The 15,633-nt window shown below is 37.9% G+C and overlaps 1 protein-coding gene across 4 annotated transcripts in view; it reads right to left on the minus strand.

Annotated features, from left to right (window-relative positions):
- Positions 1-15,633, minus strand: part of ctnnd2a (catenin (cadherin-associated protein), delta 2a) — a 210,485-nt gene that overhangs the window by 194,112 nt on the left and 740 nt on the right. The gene's annotated exons all lie outside the window — the stretch shown is intronic.

Here is a 15,633-nt window from a genome sequence, read left to right on the forward strand (position 1 = left end):
AAATTATGTATATATTGCCTAATAGAAATGTTATTCTTATTTTCCTATGGCCCTCTGGACAGCGTTCATAAAAATAACAACTCTCACCTACACACACACACACACACATAACTGATGCCCACAACAACATATGAACTTCATGTGACTAGTCTCCAAGGTTAACCCCCTGCATAAATGTTGTCTCGTCATATGTGCTTTTTTCATGTGAGGTTTTTTTAATATCTCAAACTATATCCTGGAGTAGGATAAAGTGTGAAATATGTATTTTTTTTACTCTCCCTCCCCAAACATGGCTCCTATCTTTCCACAGAGTTAAAGGCAGCGCCCCCTATTGTAACTGCGTCAGGCGGGGTCCTCGGCAGCAAGGCCTCAGTCAATCGTTCCCCCAAAATGTTTGTGATGGATGTGATGGACGGTTGTACTGGAACTGTAATTTCCCTCAGGGATTATTAAAGTATTTCTGATTCTGATTCTATCAAATACGAATGTGAAAATAAGGGCATTCCTGGATAAATCAGGACAATAGTTGGAAATCCAGGAAAAATTTAGCTGTTGTTTTAGTGGTTTGTTGAGGACCCAAATTCCAACAGGACTTCAGCTGGCGCATGATGGAGTGTGGAACGAAGGATTTAAGAAATGGGAAAGCTTACATTACACAAGGGAAACAAATATGAACCGGGGAGACAGCAACAGTAGTTCCCAGCATTGAGAGAAAGAAAGCAATGAGCTTAAATAATGCAGCGATGCAATAGTTATATGGAGACCAGGTGAGCATATTTAACAGGGTGAATGGCAGAGTCGGGAGCAAGACGAAAGAACTGAGAAGATTGGACTAACCCCCAATTTTCACATGCTCATGTATGTGTCCTCTACGTTCCAGACCGACTCCGTGAGTCAGTGAAAAGCAACGGCTTCTACAACCGCGGTTACTCTGCTCTGAGTTCCTTGGAGCCAGAGGAGAGCATGCGTGAGAGGTACGAGTTCACGTGAAAAAAAGGGGGGATATAAAGGAGCCAGAAAGAAAACAAACTTTTCATTCATTCATCCTTTTAGCACTGTCTGAAATGTTCTCTGTTGCTGATTATACATCAGCTCTGCATGTTTTTACTTCCATCAAGTATGGGGGAGTACACATTGGCCACCAAACACTTATATGTTTTTGTATTTATATACAAAGCCTATAGATATTAAATGACAGATCTGCTTCCTTGTTCAGTGAAAAACCAGTAGTTTGCATACAATATTTAGATAAAACAGTCAACTTTACTGGGAATCTTAAAAAAAAAAAGTTTTAATTTGTAGTTACCAATCACTCTCTACCCTATTTTACTTTGACAAAACAGATGTTAGCGTTCTTTTTCTTGTTTGATACAATTGCAATTGTGGAGCTTGACCTGGCTTTAGTGGGACGGAATGGAGCAGAAAATTGGACTTGTTCTGTATTTTGACGGTGAACTACAGAGAGCTCGTCTGCTGACGGTGACGTTCGGAGAGGTCACGGAGAGTGTGGAGCCGTTCTCATTAAAATAACAACATAGTTACTCCATCGAACGGACGTGCACATACGTGAACGGAACCGAGCGGTCACGGAGGATGTTGAAATTTGGGGGTTATGGGATCATAGAAAGATGAAATAACTTGAAGAACAGTGGACACTAAGTAAACTGAGCTAATTGTAGAAAATACTGAAATAACTCAAAACACAGAACTTAGGCAAATGTTAATCGCAAACTGATGATCATGAGCTGAGCAGTGACCCTTTCAAATACAATATGTCCCAGTTGGGATACTACCATACTCGATCCTCCTATCCTTGACAAGAATGTGCTTTAAACTATACAGGCTAAGTATGTACCTGCCAAGCATGCAATAACCTACTTGCATGCTTGAATATTGAGAAAACCCCTATGTTTTAACAAGGTTTTTGTAATTACAGATCATATTAATGGTAAATCAAAATGTTGCAGTACAGTATCACTTATTGAAAATGTGGATCTTAATTTTAATTTGATCTCTGACTTTTATTTATTTTCCTAATTTATATAAAGGTGTATTTTTTTGTAAGGAGCAGAATCATTAATATACAAGTTCTCTTATCAATTAGGTTTCAATAATTTCAGTCGATCAGCTCTTCTTAAATCACCTACTCTTCTCTTTCTACCAAGATGCAAGATGTAGTTATAGAACACAATCTCACAAAAGGTGGACTTTCCTTATATAAATTATTTTATAAGGAAACGGCAAGACATAATTTAGGGGTAAAAGACAGATAGATGAGGGGAGAGTTGGAACAACACAGAGAAAGGCTGTGAGACAGATAGACAGTGAGGGTGACAGTGCCGTGAGAGATGTTGCCACCTGCCATCATTTTTCTCCTCTCCTCTTGGAAATGCATCATCAGTCATTAAGAGGGAGCATAACTTGCAGTATCATCATCACTCACATGTACACACACACACACACACACACACACACACACACACACACACACACACACACACACACACACACACACACACACACACACACACACAAACACAAGCCCAAACACCAGGCGTATTTTAAGGTATAATGTCACAGCCTATAATTTGAGTTCTCTCTGCAGCATTTTTGCTGAGCTTATAAAACCGCCTGCAGCTAATGGTGTGATGGATCCTTCTATTATCACCCAACACAGGAAAGACGAGTGGGGTACAGTGGGATAAAGGAATGTAATTGGATAGTATTTTAGTAGTGGAAAAGTGGAGGATGGACTGACAAAGGAATAAAAATTGTAAAGTGATAATGACTGAATGATCAAGCCATAAAACTGTCCATACAAGACAAACAGGCAATAAAATCAAAATTCACAACGCAAAAACACTCTTTGTGCAGACTCACAGAATGTCTCTAAATGGATTTCGACTCAGCTACAACCTGCAAAAATTACATCAACATATACAGAGTTAATAAAGAACAACTGTATAACTGTAGTAATATGTCACAATGATGCAAGAGGAAGGTATCAGTAAATTTTACCCGTACACGTTCGGTCACTACTCAATTTTAACCAAATACACACAAAGGTCACAATCCTGAACACACCAATGGCAAGAAGTTTGGGATTGCAAATAATTGTGTATTTATTCAGTAAGGGGGAAAAAAGAAAGTTTCCATCACTGTCAATTCACGCTAATATTCCCTCCAGTCAAGAGTTAAGGAACACAATAGTTTCAAAGTCCCATGAAGAGGTGTGATGCAGTCTAAAGGGTAGCAATATTAAGTATTTAAGGTTTTCAGGTGAGATTTTAAAACTGATTTGAGCAAAACCATAATTTATCGGGAAAATATTTTTGCAAGAGGGTGAGGAGAAGTGTGTGCATAAAAACATCATATTTATAGCACATAGAATTTGAGTAAGCAGAACTTGATTATAATAAATAATCCTACATGTATATAACTGCCACCATTCACTGCTCACTTACCACTGGAACTGTGCCTACTCTCTGTAAAACTGGAGCTTTCACTCCTATACTAAAGAAATCTGGCTCAGATCCCAACAACTACAATAATCTGCACCTCATTTCTAATTTACATTTTATCTCGAAAGTGCTTAAAAAACTGTTGCCTCTGAATTTCCTTCTCATTTAACTCATAATAACCTTTATGAACAATTCCAGCCTGGTTTCTGTTCCTGCCACAGTACTGAAACCATCCTCACAAAAATCAGCAATGATCTTCTGATGCCAGCTGAATCTGGTCTGCTTTCTATTCTAATTCTACTGGATCTGAGTGCGGTCTTGGACAATTTTTCATCCCATCCTTCTCCACAGATTATCCTTGGCAATACTGATATTCCCCCTGGATTGATTTCATTCATACATTTCTGGTCTCAGTTCGTTTAACTGAAGTCCATTCATCCCCTGTCACAACTGTCGTACCCCAGGGCTCTGTCCTGGGATGCCTACTTTTCATTATTTACATGTCTCCTCTCTGTAATATCTTCCGGATATTCAACATCCATTTTTACTATTATGTGGATGACACCTAGCTCTATCTTTCAAGTAAGCCAAGTTCCACACTCTCACCTTCTTCCCTTACCTCCTGTCTATCCGAGATAAAATCCTGGCTAATGCTCGCATTATTACCAAAACCCCCTCCATTCTGCTGTTCCTCCTTCCTGCCTCAGCACCATGAGGAGCAGAGCTTTCTCCCATTCTGTTACCAAACTCTGAAATTCTCTCCCACCAGACATGCGCAGTACTGACACACTCTACCAGTTCAAGTCTAAACTCAAAACCCATCTGTTTAAAAGTGCACACTCTCTGTGACTGCTGGTTCAATGTAACTGTAATCGTTGTTTTATCTTTATTTTTCTGCTTGTTCTGTGCAGTGTCCTTGAATGTTCTAAAGGTCATGTTTTAAATAAAATGTAGTATTCCTATTATAATAATACTTATTATGTGGAACTTGATATTAATAGTAGCACAAGCATATATGTATATTAATGTGGCAACTTTCAGCTTTTGTTTAATATCTCCCTTATATTCGCCTGCTGCCACTGTATCTGGGATGAACACACACAAAGACACACACACACACACACACACACACACACACACACACACACACACACACACACACACACAAACACACACACACACACACATTCACTCTCTTAGACAATCTGGTTTTACCTTTTCTTAACCCCCTCCTCTGGTCTTTGGACAGATGTCCAAGCCTGAACAACACAATCAGAAAGCTGTTAGTGCCTCAGGATATGATCTTTACACCTCTGCATCCTCCACCTTGCTCTCAGTTTCTCCTTCATACACACATTCACACACACATATAGAAGTATTTGATATATCAACTAGGTAGCAACATGTTAGAGCTTGTAAATAACAAGGAACAATGTTATTTTCATATCCCTATCTATGTAATGGCAGAAGTTGTAGCTCATTTGTCACAATATTTTTATCAACTTCATTCTGTTCTCCAAAAATATATATTGTCTCTTCACCTCTTATCCTAGCACAAGTCAGACACAATTTGTCACTTGAGTTATGAACTAGATGAACTAGTTAAGATGGGGAATTGAACTGAACTTTGCTTATATAGTGTTTTGCATCCTACTGCCTTGCAAATTTACCAGCCAAGACAGTACCAACCTTTTTCCAACAGCTATCACACTATCTATGTCTACTACCTTGGCCTGTGGAAAGTGTGAAAGTCTTTCGCACAGGCCTTTTCATACTGTCTTATAGCTGTTGCTTTAGATGTCAGTTAAGCCCACCAAACCTTATAGAATAGTAACAAACTTTTTAAAGATACTTTGCTTTTTAACAGTCAGATCAAGTTGTTTCTTCTAATCTGTTGTGAATCTTTATTACTAAATAACAATTCTCAAACCTCTCTTCAGGTCTAAATTATTTAAGAGAGTTGTCGTGAAACAACCTCGTACTCACATACACACACCCACATCCATCTATCTATCTATCTATCTATCTATCTATCTATCTATCTATCTATCTATCTATCTATCTATCTATCTATCTATCTATCTATCTATCTATCTATCTATCTATAGTTCCACTACAGTTCCACTCTTACTTGTGAACAGACATCATGGTACTGAAATGAATATGATTAAAGGATATATTGTATTCTCTTTTGATTGTCTTGTCACAGTGCTGATCATGTGGCCATATGCATTTTTTAACGACCGACCACAAGCATTTCATACAGAGATTTGCCTTGAGGCGTTCATACTGTACAGGTCTTCCACTTTCTGTATCTGTAACATAGAGACCATATTTTCATGATCAAAAATCCGGTCCATGTTGTCACAGAAACAGGATTTCAAGGTCCTTGTAGACCCAACTACTGTAAATATATTTTAACTGGGGGTCCAAACAATTCTCGAAAAACTTTTAAAGTTGATCTAGAAAAGTGCCCTTAATCATGTCAGGTAGGGTAAAGAAAGATCACATTACTTATTTTCTAGGTTCAAACTGCTACTACTGAATAGTTAAAAGGCAAAACTCTCAGTTTGTAGTTTTAATAGAAATAGCCACCTGTCTGGGTGTAAGATGGCAATGCCCTTTCTGCTTTAAAAAGAAAAGAAAAACATTGTATTGTACTTTATAACATTGTAATTTATATGTAATCCTTAGTTTCAGATGGACTTCTCAATATATTAATTTTATATTTTGTAATACTTTCTCTTTTGAATGTTTTTGCGTTAAAATTATATTGTATTTTCCATTCATCTGTTGCTTCTGTGTTTTATTAAGCACTTTGCTTAGCTATGTTATTTTAGATTTTCTTTAAATATATATGTTTAAACAACTGTGAAATAAGTAGTACTGCCTTACGGCGGTCGTCTAATGTGGATTCCACCACCCAGATTTGTAGTAATATCCTGATTGCACAATGTCATACATAAGTTTCAGTATTTGCTGGTAAGTCTTCCCTAACATATTCTTTTAGATGCTTATGGGTGCCTGCAAGGACATCATTAAACTAATCTGCACATGTCTCAGTACTTTAAATAATTTATGGGTTCCAGCAAGTAGTCAGATACTTATTTGCTGAATTAGTTAGAAGAAGGGGCCAGGCCCCCTGCCATTCATTTCAATTTCTGCAAACAGCTTGCGGAGGAGAGTAAATCCTCATCTGTACAGAAGGGTGTCTGCATAGAGTAGCATGAGATTAAGTTATGTGATTGTATCATCATTCCAACAGCATCTGCAAACATTTATGAATAGGGCTAGACCAAATAATTCAAATTGATTGTTTTTACAATATCTATATAAGCAATATCAATCCTACAAAGAGCTTATTGGACCTTCATAGATATATCTAATATCCCATGTATTCATCTTTTGTTTTCAGTACTAAATATATTTGCTGATGCTTGCTTTTATGCAGAAAATGCTTCGGGAGGATATTTCGAAACTACAACCGAGTTAATTGGCTGACAAAAAATAAGATGTTGCCAATATCTGCAACTTTAAAAGAAATCATATGGGTGAGATGGATAGAGAAAAATTAAGTCATTCTCAGGGGCTGAATAGATTACTCACTATCTTTAGTTACTGTTTGCAATGAAGCAAAAGCAGAAAGAAAATAACAATGCTTAGTGAACCGTTTGTCTGTCACAGATCATATCAAGTCAAACTGCAATACCAACATTCACCAACAATATTGAAAGTCTCCATTACAGTAGATCTGAAGAAGCCTCAGACTGAAGACATTCTTTTGCATGTGGCATCTCCTCAGGCTCTGGAGCAGTCCCTTGAACAGAACTAGCCATCTTTATTAGCTTGTCTGCTTGTTTTTAGCACTGGCTCTGATGCTGCTCCCCCCAACAGCTAATGACGAGACCTCACAGTTCACAAAAAACTTTCAAAAGATTTGCAGCTTCTTGTTGCAAACAGTGGAAGTCATATGATTTCTCGGGAAGAGTGGTTTTGCTCGGTCCCTTCTTATAAGCAGATTTACTGTTGCATCCAGTTCAGCCTGTTGTCCAGGTGAACATCATGCTATTTATACTCCTCCATTACCCCCTCTTCTACTAGCATGATCAAAAGAGTATTTGACAAATTCTTATCCCTAAAGCTACAATCACCTCCTTTCTTCAGGTCACATTCCAAATCAGATGATTGCTCCCAAACCATGGCACCAAGTGGTCCACCATCTCTCTGTACTCGGCTTCCTGTCCATTTCTGATACATCTAAGAACTACATACATCCGTATATTTCTGCAGATGACAGGACTCTGACTTGTCCTGGATGACTGACGTGCCCATCTGTTCTGACACACGCCCCTCTAGTCTCATGAACTGTGGTCTTTTTTTTTTATCAGGTATTCATTGTTTCAGGTAATTGCAGATGCATCAGCCTGTGTCTTCTGGAGTTTCTAGCTGAATTGTGAAAAAAATACACCGGAGAAACCAAAGAACATGATCCCCCCAGTCCACCCACCTGCTTTGTCCAGATGACAACGGGTTTGCTGAAGCAGGAGTATGATGGTGTCTTCAACTCCAACTCTACTGTGAAAAGCAAATTGTAGGCGATCCAGATTTGTGTTTGTTTCGTTTCTCAGGTAGGCCAACATGAGGTTCTCCTGGAGCTTCATCATGTGGGATATAAGGATGATAGATGATCTTTTTTTGGTACCCAAACAAGACAGTTTCTTTCACAAAACTGGATCCTTCTCCCAAGTCAAGATAAGCTTGAAGAGGTGCTGCAGAGTCCCACATAGGTTCTTTGAACATACCTCCAGGACACTTAATCTTCTTAATCCCTGCTTCATCCCTGTCCACACATTTTTCATATTGTTCTCCTGGAACTTGCTCTCCAACTTGTTCCTGTACACCTCCTTTCTGTATCTACTCTTGACCCTTAGTTGCTGTTATACTCCTCTATAATCTCCTGCCCGTCTTATGCAAAGGCTCTTTTGTTGTTGATTAGCAGTTCCTTCAGTTCACTGAAAAGTTTATTTCTGTGGGAAGTGTCTCAATGTTCACATGGGGATGCCGTTATATACACTCCGAAGTTTACATAGTCAGTTACACAACCATCCTTCATGACAAGATGTACCCTCCATGTAGCTGTCAAAGTGCATCCCAGTCTGTGGCCTTAAAAGAGCCCTGCTGGGCTTTGTCAGCTTCATTTAGCCATATTTTCACAGTTTTTTTCTTCTTCACAGGTTACCTCTTAAGAAGGGGTTTAAACTCCAAGCAAAAAGAAAAGCACAATTTTGATCCGATTTGACATGATAAGTTTTTGCTTTGGAGATGTATGGATAGCTAACATTTGCATTAAACAAACTCTTTGTGTCTATTCGTGGTGGTAAAGCAACAGACAAAATGTTTGAAACATCGTTAAGTGCGGCAGAGAATGAAGCACGTTTAAAGTCACCGCCTATCACAATGCGTTGGAGTATTATGTCTGTAGCTTGGTAACAACCGAGCTGTTGACATCTCACGTATTGTAGGCAACAGCTGATGGTGGAATGTATTTGGGTGCCAAAATAACATTGGTGAAATATTTTGGTAAATACCGTAATATGGACAAAAACTTACTGGTAACAGTTCAATATTCTGCAGGTGAAACTTCACATTAGCTTGTCCATCACACTACTGTTGGTCACAAGCACTGCTAATTCAACTCCACTGCTTTGCCACTCTTCCTTAAAATCTCTGTCTGCTCGCATGAAGGAAGAACATAGAGATGTTGGCGCTGAGGATGTGGTCCTACATCCATGTCTCTGCGAATTACATAACACTCCATTCTCCATTCTCTGGCTGTGTCCTTGTTATCATGTGGAGTTCATCCATTTATCTTGACATAGATCTAACATTGCGCATTATGATCAGTGGAGATGGTTTGAACTTCCTCCTTCTCTCTTTCTCCTCTTTGCCTTTACTCTGCATCCACAATGCCTCCTTTCAACTCTTCTGGGATTTGGGGTCATAGTTCAGGTTTTAGTTGAGCTTTTGCAATTGTAATCGACTGGTCTGGTTGTAAAAAAATAAAAAAAATAAAATACATTGTTGCTATGGTTAGGCATGAAAAACTCTTCAAAATATAAAATTAACAGCAAAAATCCTTCCAGTTTCACAGCATTCTAAACCTCAAAGAGTAATTGTTCAAAGAAATGTTCTACTGCAACTAGAAAGAGGCTTAATAAAGATTTTAAAATGAATAAATAAGAATGAATCTAACAAATTCACTCCACATGCTGTCACACTGAGCAACACAGTTCTATAATATATACAACTATTTTATAAATGCCATAGCAGTCTTACATATGGCTTGTGCTTGTGCCACTAAATTTGGCATGTCAAAAAAGATTGTGGCAGCCTGGCCTGGCTTGGGATCGCATGGCATTTTGCTACAGTTTCAGACTTTCAAAAAGATGACGCTGCAATGTTTTCTTTATTTGAAACGGCTCATCTTCTAGCAGCTTGTAGTATGTCTGTTTGTAGCTGAATCCTTATGCCAACAGAATAATCAAATTGGCTATTAAACTTATGAAATCATGTGACATCCTATAACCTACAGCACCCTGCTAAGTTAGAGTCCCACCGTATGATTGGCTGAATGGAAATCTTCCTTGTGGGGAGTTGTATAATGAATCCAACTGGAACACCTAAGTCTCTGTGGGAGGGGAGGGGAGGGACGGATCTACAGTATAATGATCTAGAAATTCAGGAAACTTTACACTTTCTATATTTCTCCCAGACTTGCAGAAAATACTTTTAAGTAACTGAGAAAGTATAGTTGCATTGTGTTGGTCTTGCAAACAGAAAATACTTCAAGGAATTGCAATAAAGCTTCAGAGGAACAACAACAGATTTCAATTCAGATTTAGAGAGTGACAAAAATCAGTGCATTCAATCAGTGGGTATCTTAGAGGGCCACAAGAAAAACATTTTTAATCATCTTGTCTGTGACACGGTTGATGAAAAACTAAATGTGTGCTTTGGTGCAAGGAGACTCGCATGCAATGAAGCATTGTTGCTCATTCGTCTGTGCTGCGCCAAACCTTATGATCACATATGGGTGTATTTCATTTTTACCATAACCATAACTCAAACAGAAATTCTGGAGTGTGCTTTTAAGGAAGCACTAAAGTTGTAAATCATGTTTCACAGACTCCCTCATACGAAGGAAAAAAAGAAAAAAAAGACAAAACAGCAGGAGCCCATGTTTGCCCTGGCTGCCGTTTACCACTAATGTTGGAAAAATGATGGATTAGAACCTGCGTGGTGAATGCTGTGTGTTTGCATGAACGTGTGTATCTGTGCCAGTTTGTGCCACTATCCTGTAAATTGTTGTGTAGCATGCCAACAGTTCACAGTGTGAACAGATGTTCATCAGCGTTGCCTTGGGTTTCAGCACCACAGTGAAACATTTTCTCATAGCCCTCAGGTCTTAGGAGGAGTCCGTAGAGATCCCTAAATTGTTTTATTGAGTGGAACCCAACTAAGGGCACGCAGTGTCGAGCAGCTGCCAAGATATACATAGACACACAAAAAACAAACACGCCATTTGCTCAAAGCATGTATAGGGAGCAAACCCGAGGCGAGGGACAATATGAAAATTCACATATTTGCTCTAATAATATATAAACATGTTCACGGAGTAGCAAACAGGCTTATTTTTAGGTGTTTTCTAGTCACAGGCATTAGTTGTTTATCAAAGTATTCCCCATTTTCACCTAAGGTAGTACCTAATGCACTTGTATAAAAACACAACCCTGAGCAGTGTTTTGTCAATTTGACAACCCAAATGCAAACATGACTTCCCAGCTGAAAAATTAAGGTTAAAAAAATGCATGTAGAGAAAAATAAGGCAAAAAGGTCAAAATACACAAATCCAAAGAGGAGGCACCTAGTCATGTGAACTTGCTGTGAAACAGACAAAAAGGCAGTAGACAACTGCAAATATCTGAAAAATGATTGAAAACATGAAAGTATGCATAAAGAAGAGGTAACGACCGAAAACAAGGCAGTTGGACACAAGAATGTGGAATAAAGGTAGAGCTTATATCATTATGAAAAGACACTTCTCCAAAAGCTGAATAAGGAACCAGAATCAAAACAAAGAATTTGAAAGAAGATAAAAAGCATAATTATCCTGATGAAAATCTAACATCCTTATTTGGAAATATCAGAAAAGCAGACAAAACAAAACAGATACACACAAAAACCGAGAAACCTTAGCAAACACAAATTTTTTCAAAGGTGCAAAATTCCTCCCTGAAACTGCTGCCTGTTGCTGATATTTTGTAGGAGACGAAACGTAGGCATTCATAATGAGCACTGGTAGAGACGCCGTTGCTATCGCTTCAAACAGAATTCTGTTTTCTTTGAACATTTGCAGTTTAATTTAAATTGTAAATAGTATGAAGAGGGATCATGGTTTAAGCTTCATGTTGGCTCTACACGGGCAGGTAAATCAGCCGTACAGCGCATGAGAGCAGAGAGGTTACAGAGTGTGGCATTACAGGAACATCAACTACATAGTGTAGTGTGCAAAAACACATCATACAACCCAGTAAACCAATTAAAACTGTCAGCAAGTGAAATCAGTACTTCTGATTTGGTCCTGACTTCTGAGCTATTATGAAACGGCAATATCAGTATTCATAAAAAGACTGAACATGTCTTATTTGAAAATAAACAAACTCAAGCTCACGTTGTGCAAGCAATTTTAGATGCTTTGATAAATTTTGTTGGAAATTATTTGATTTAATTGTGTTGAATTGTGTCCAAGTTATACTGAAAACCAAATGCTTTGCTGAAAATGTAAGAGAAAAACTCATTTCACTTTTAAATTGGTGTTTTTTAAATACATTTTTGTTAGGTAAATATTAAAAAAAGGACTTTAATACACACAAAAAAAAAAATCCAATTCATCCGGAGCAAAACAGAGTAAACAGAATGAGTTAGGAAAATTCAAAAGGGCCTATTTTCCCGTGAACAGTTTGCCTGCCTTCCTCAGGTTTGTGTAGCTCCGCAACAAGCCGCCTGCGGGAGTCGATACCAGACTGAACTTATATGAACCGCACTCTTTGACGTGACAGCAGAATTCGCCGAACACAAAAACAGACACACAAACAGGCACTGGCACATCTGCAACCCAAGAGGCGTGAATAATTTATCACAAGTTTCCCCCAAACTTTACTTTTACCCACTTTTAGTTACAGGAAGCAAAGCTTGTGAGAGAAAGGATGCTGGATAGTCGTCTAGTCTAACTGGGCTTAACATTTGAGCTGCTGGCATAAAACAAATTAGCATGGAAGCCACATACATCTTCTCCCCTTCATCCTTCCCACAATCATTCCTCTCTGCTTCTTCTTTTTGCCCAAAGCGCAATTTTCTTTATCTGAAAATTATTTTTGTGTCACAAAGGTAATATTTATATTGGGACTGGTATTTAAATGACTAGGGGACTGTGGCTAATATGTTATTTAATATTATACTGTAAGAAACACATTCTTTCTGTTCAAGGGTTTGATTTATTGGATGTAACAAAGATCATCTTCTCATAAAAGATTTTGATTTTTTTCCCCCAAGCCTTAGCTCGACAGAAACACACGGTCGCTTCAGCTGTTAATACAATTGGCAGATACGATTATCTGGAATGTGACCATCTGTAAAAAGTTACAATTTTACTAGTTTGCTGTAAATGTTAAAACATGACCAAATTAGGAAAAACCTAAGTAATTACATTCTAGAAACAACAACGTTTCACCAGTATGGAAAGAGTTATACGGTCTTTAAATATTGTTATTCAACCATTGAAGATATTCACAGGTAAAACAAAAAAGTTACTTTATTACAGGAGATGTCCCAGCAATAGCAAAAACACCCGGTGGCCCCGCCTCAGACACTACAGATTTCTGATACCGTGCAGATTTTAAAGTTCAGAACAATAATTCAACTCAACAGAGGTTAGTTATCAACACACTACAAAAAGAAAACATTTCAATTAATTGCTTTATCTGGTAATAATGGATTGAATTAAGTTGATCCAACTTAATTAATTTAGTTTCTAAATTGTCAAGCCATCGTAAATAAATTAAGTTAGGTAAACTTAATTCAGTTACTGGTTACCAATTGAAGCAATTCATTTAGGTTGTTTCAGCTTTCACATTTTAGACTGCATATCTAATTTCAAGGCACTTGAGTTAACACAAAAGGTCAATTCAAACCAGTCATACAGAACAAGTTGGTTGCTTACGTTGCATAACTGATCCTAGATATCAAATAATGTGGTCAAGTAGTATTCAAATATTTTAAACAGTTTTCTATCAAAGCAAACCCAAACACAGAGATGAACAAGGATGTCTTATATGGAAGAAGCACACTTCTCTTTAGGAAGAATTTGTCAGCACAGCTTAGCTTTGCAAAATTGCATTTGAATTAACCGAAAGAATACTAGAGCATTGTCCTTAGGATGAGTTTGAGCTGGAAATATCTGGTCATATTGCATGGCATTATGTTTGGAGAGCAAACGGCAAAAAACACATAGAAACTATCAGGCATGGAGATGGAGGACTGGTGATTGTGGTGTTTTTGTGTTACCATGCACTCTGTGCAGCTTTTAGTTACTGAGTCTGAATACCAAGATTTCAGGTCAAACTCAAATCCAAGAGTCCAACACATGCAACATGACAATGGTCCAAAGTACAGCTATGAATCTCCAGAAAATGACAAAAACAGAGAAGAATCAAGGTGTTGCAATGGTCCAGTTAAATTTCAGAACTCAGTCTATTAAAAAAATGTCATAGTGGGAGGTTAAGAGCTCCCACTATGACAGCTCTTAATCTGTTGTATTCTTTGTGGGTTCTGACCACAACACCACAATGTCACATGCCTAGTATATAACAATATCTGATCAATAAACCAAATTCTGATCATCTTATTACAATCACTTTGCATGTAGTAGGAGGCTCAAAGCTGCATGTTTAACACTTTAGCACTCTAAAATAATGTTTACATTTTAAAACTCTAAAATAATTTTTACATTTTAACACTCTAAAATAATTTTTACCTTTGAACTTTAACAGACACTTTAAAGTGCGCTTTACATCCCAATCAACAACTAATTCAACAACCGTATCATGTCATGATAACCACCCAAAGCTCCAAACCAAGTTGCACAGGATTAAACGGTTCACAGGTGTCATTCAGTTTAGCACATATGCAAAAAGGCTTGCATCAAATCCTTGTGAAGGAGCAGAGCAGAGCTCCCAGGGTCAGAGTCATTTGAGTTAATTATATAACCAGATAATTATTTACATGGGCATTATTTACATTCTGAATGTCCCATTGTGGTATTCACAATGATATGACCTCGCATCACACATGCCATTGCACTGTTCTTTCTGCAGCAGGCGGTAATAGAAGTTACCATCATTTTTTTTTAAAAAAAGAGACCAAAAACCATTTGATCAGTGAATACCACCATTCATATTGTATTCCCTCTTGGAATGTTCTTTTTACCCTTTTTCACAGGATCTTGGACCATTCTTCATTGTTTTTCTGGGAGATGCAAATAGCTGTTAGCCGCTTCCTTGTTTTACACCCTTCTGTGCATGTGCAGTGTTTAGTTCCTCTGTTATTATAAATAAACACGAAAAGTTTTATTTACTAAAAAATTGAGCAAAAACAAATCTTAAAAGGGCAAAATAATAACGAATAATAACGAATATGCCAGTAGGACGTCTGGCATTTTAGGATTCATGAAATCTTTCATAAAAACTTTGTATGCAAGTCAGCTACCGCCGTATGCATGTTTAAAAAGTCAAATAACATTTAAACACGACTTCACAAACATGAGTTCACAAAAGTCTGCACACAACAACAGGATGAACCCGAAATTGGGTGCAAACTGTGCAACACGTGTTGACGATGCTAACCACAACACATCCTATTTATTGGCTCTTATGTGTAGACGCTGTGGGTTATTCATTGACAAGCCAAGGTAGAGAGAGCAGCCTAAAGATATACAGTCTAACATCCCTGTGTAAGATGCAGGATTTCAACAAATGATTAAAGTACCAGAGCCGCTGTTTAATATTCCTTCCTGCTGGCACTTCAGCAACACGGTAATTCCCAAACTTTATGAAGA

Source organism: Fundulus heteroclitus, chromosome 21 (assembly GCF_011125445.2).
Source record: "Fundulus heteroclitus isolate FHET01 chromosome 21, MU-UCD_Fhet_4.1, whole genome shotgun sequence".
In the NCBI taxonomy this organism is placed as follows: Eukaryota; Metazoa; Chordata; class Actinopteri; order Cyprinodontiformes; family Fundulidae; genus Fundulus; species Fundulus heteroclitus.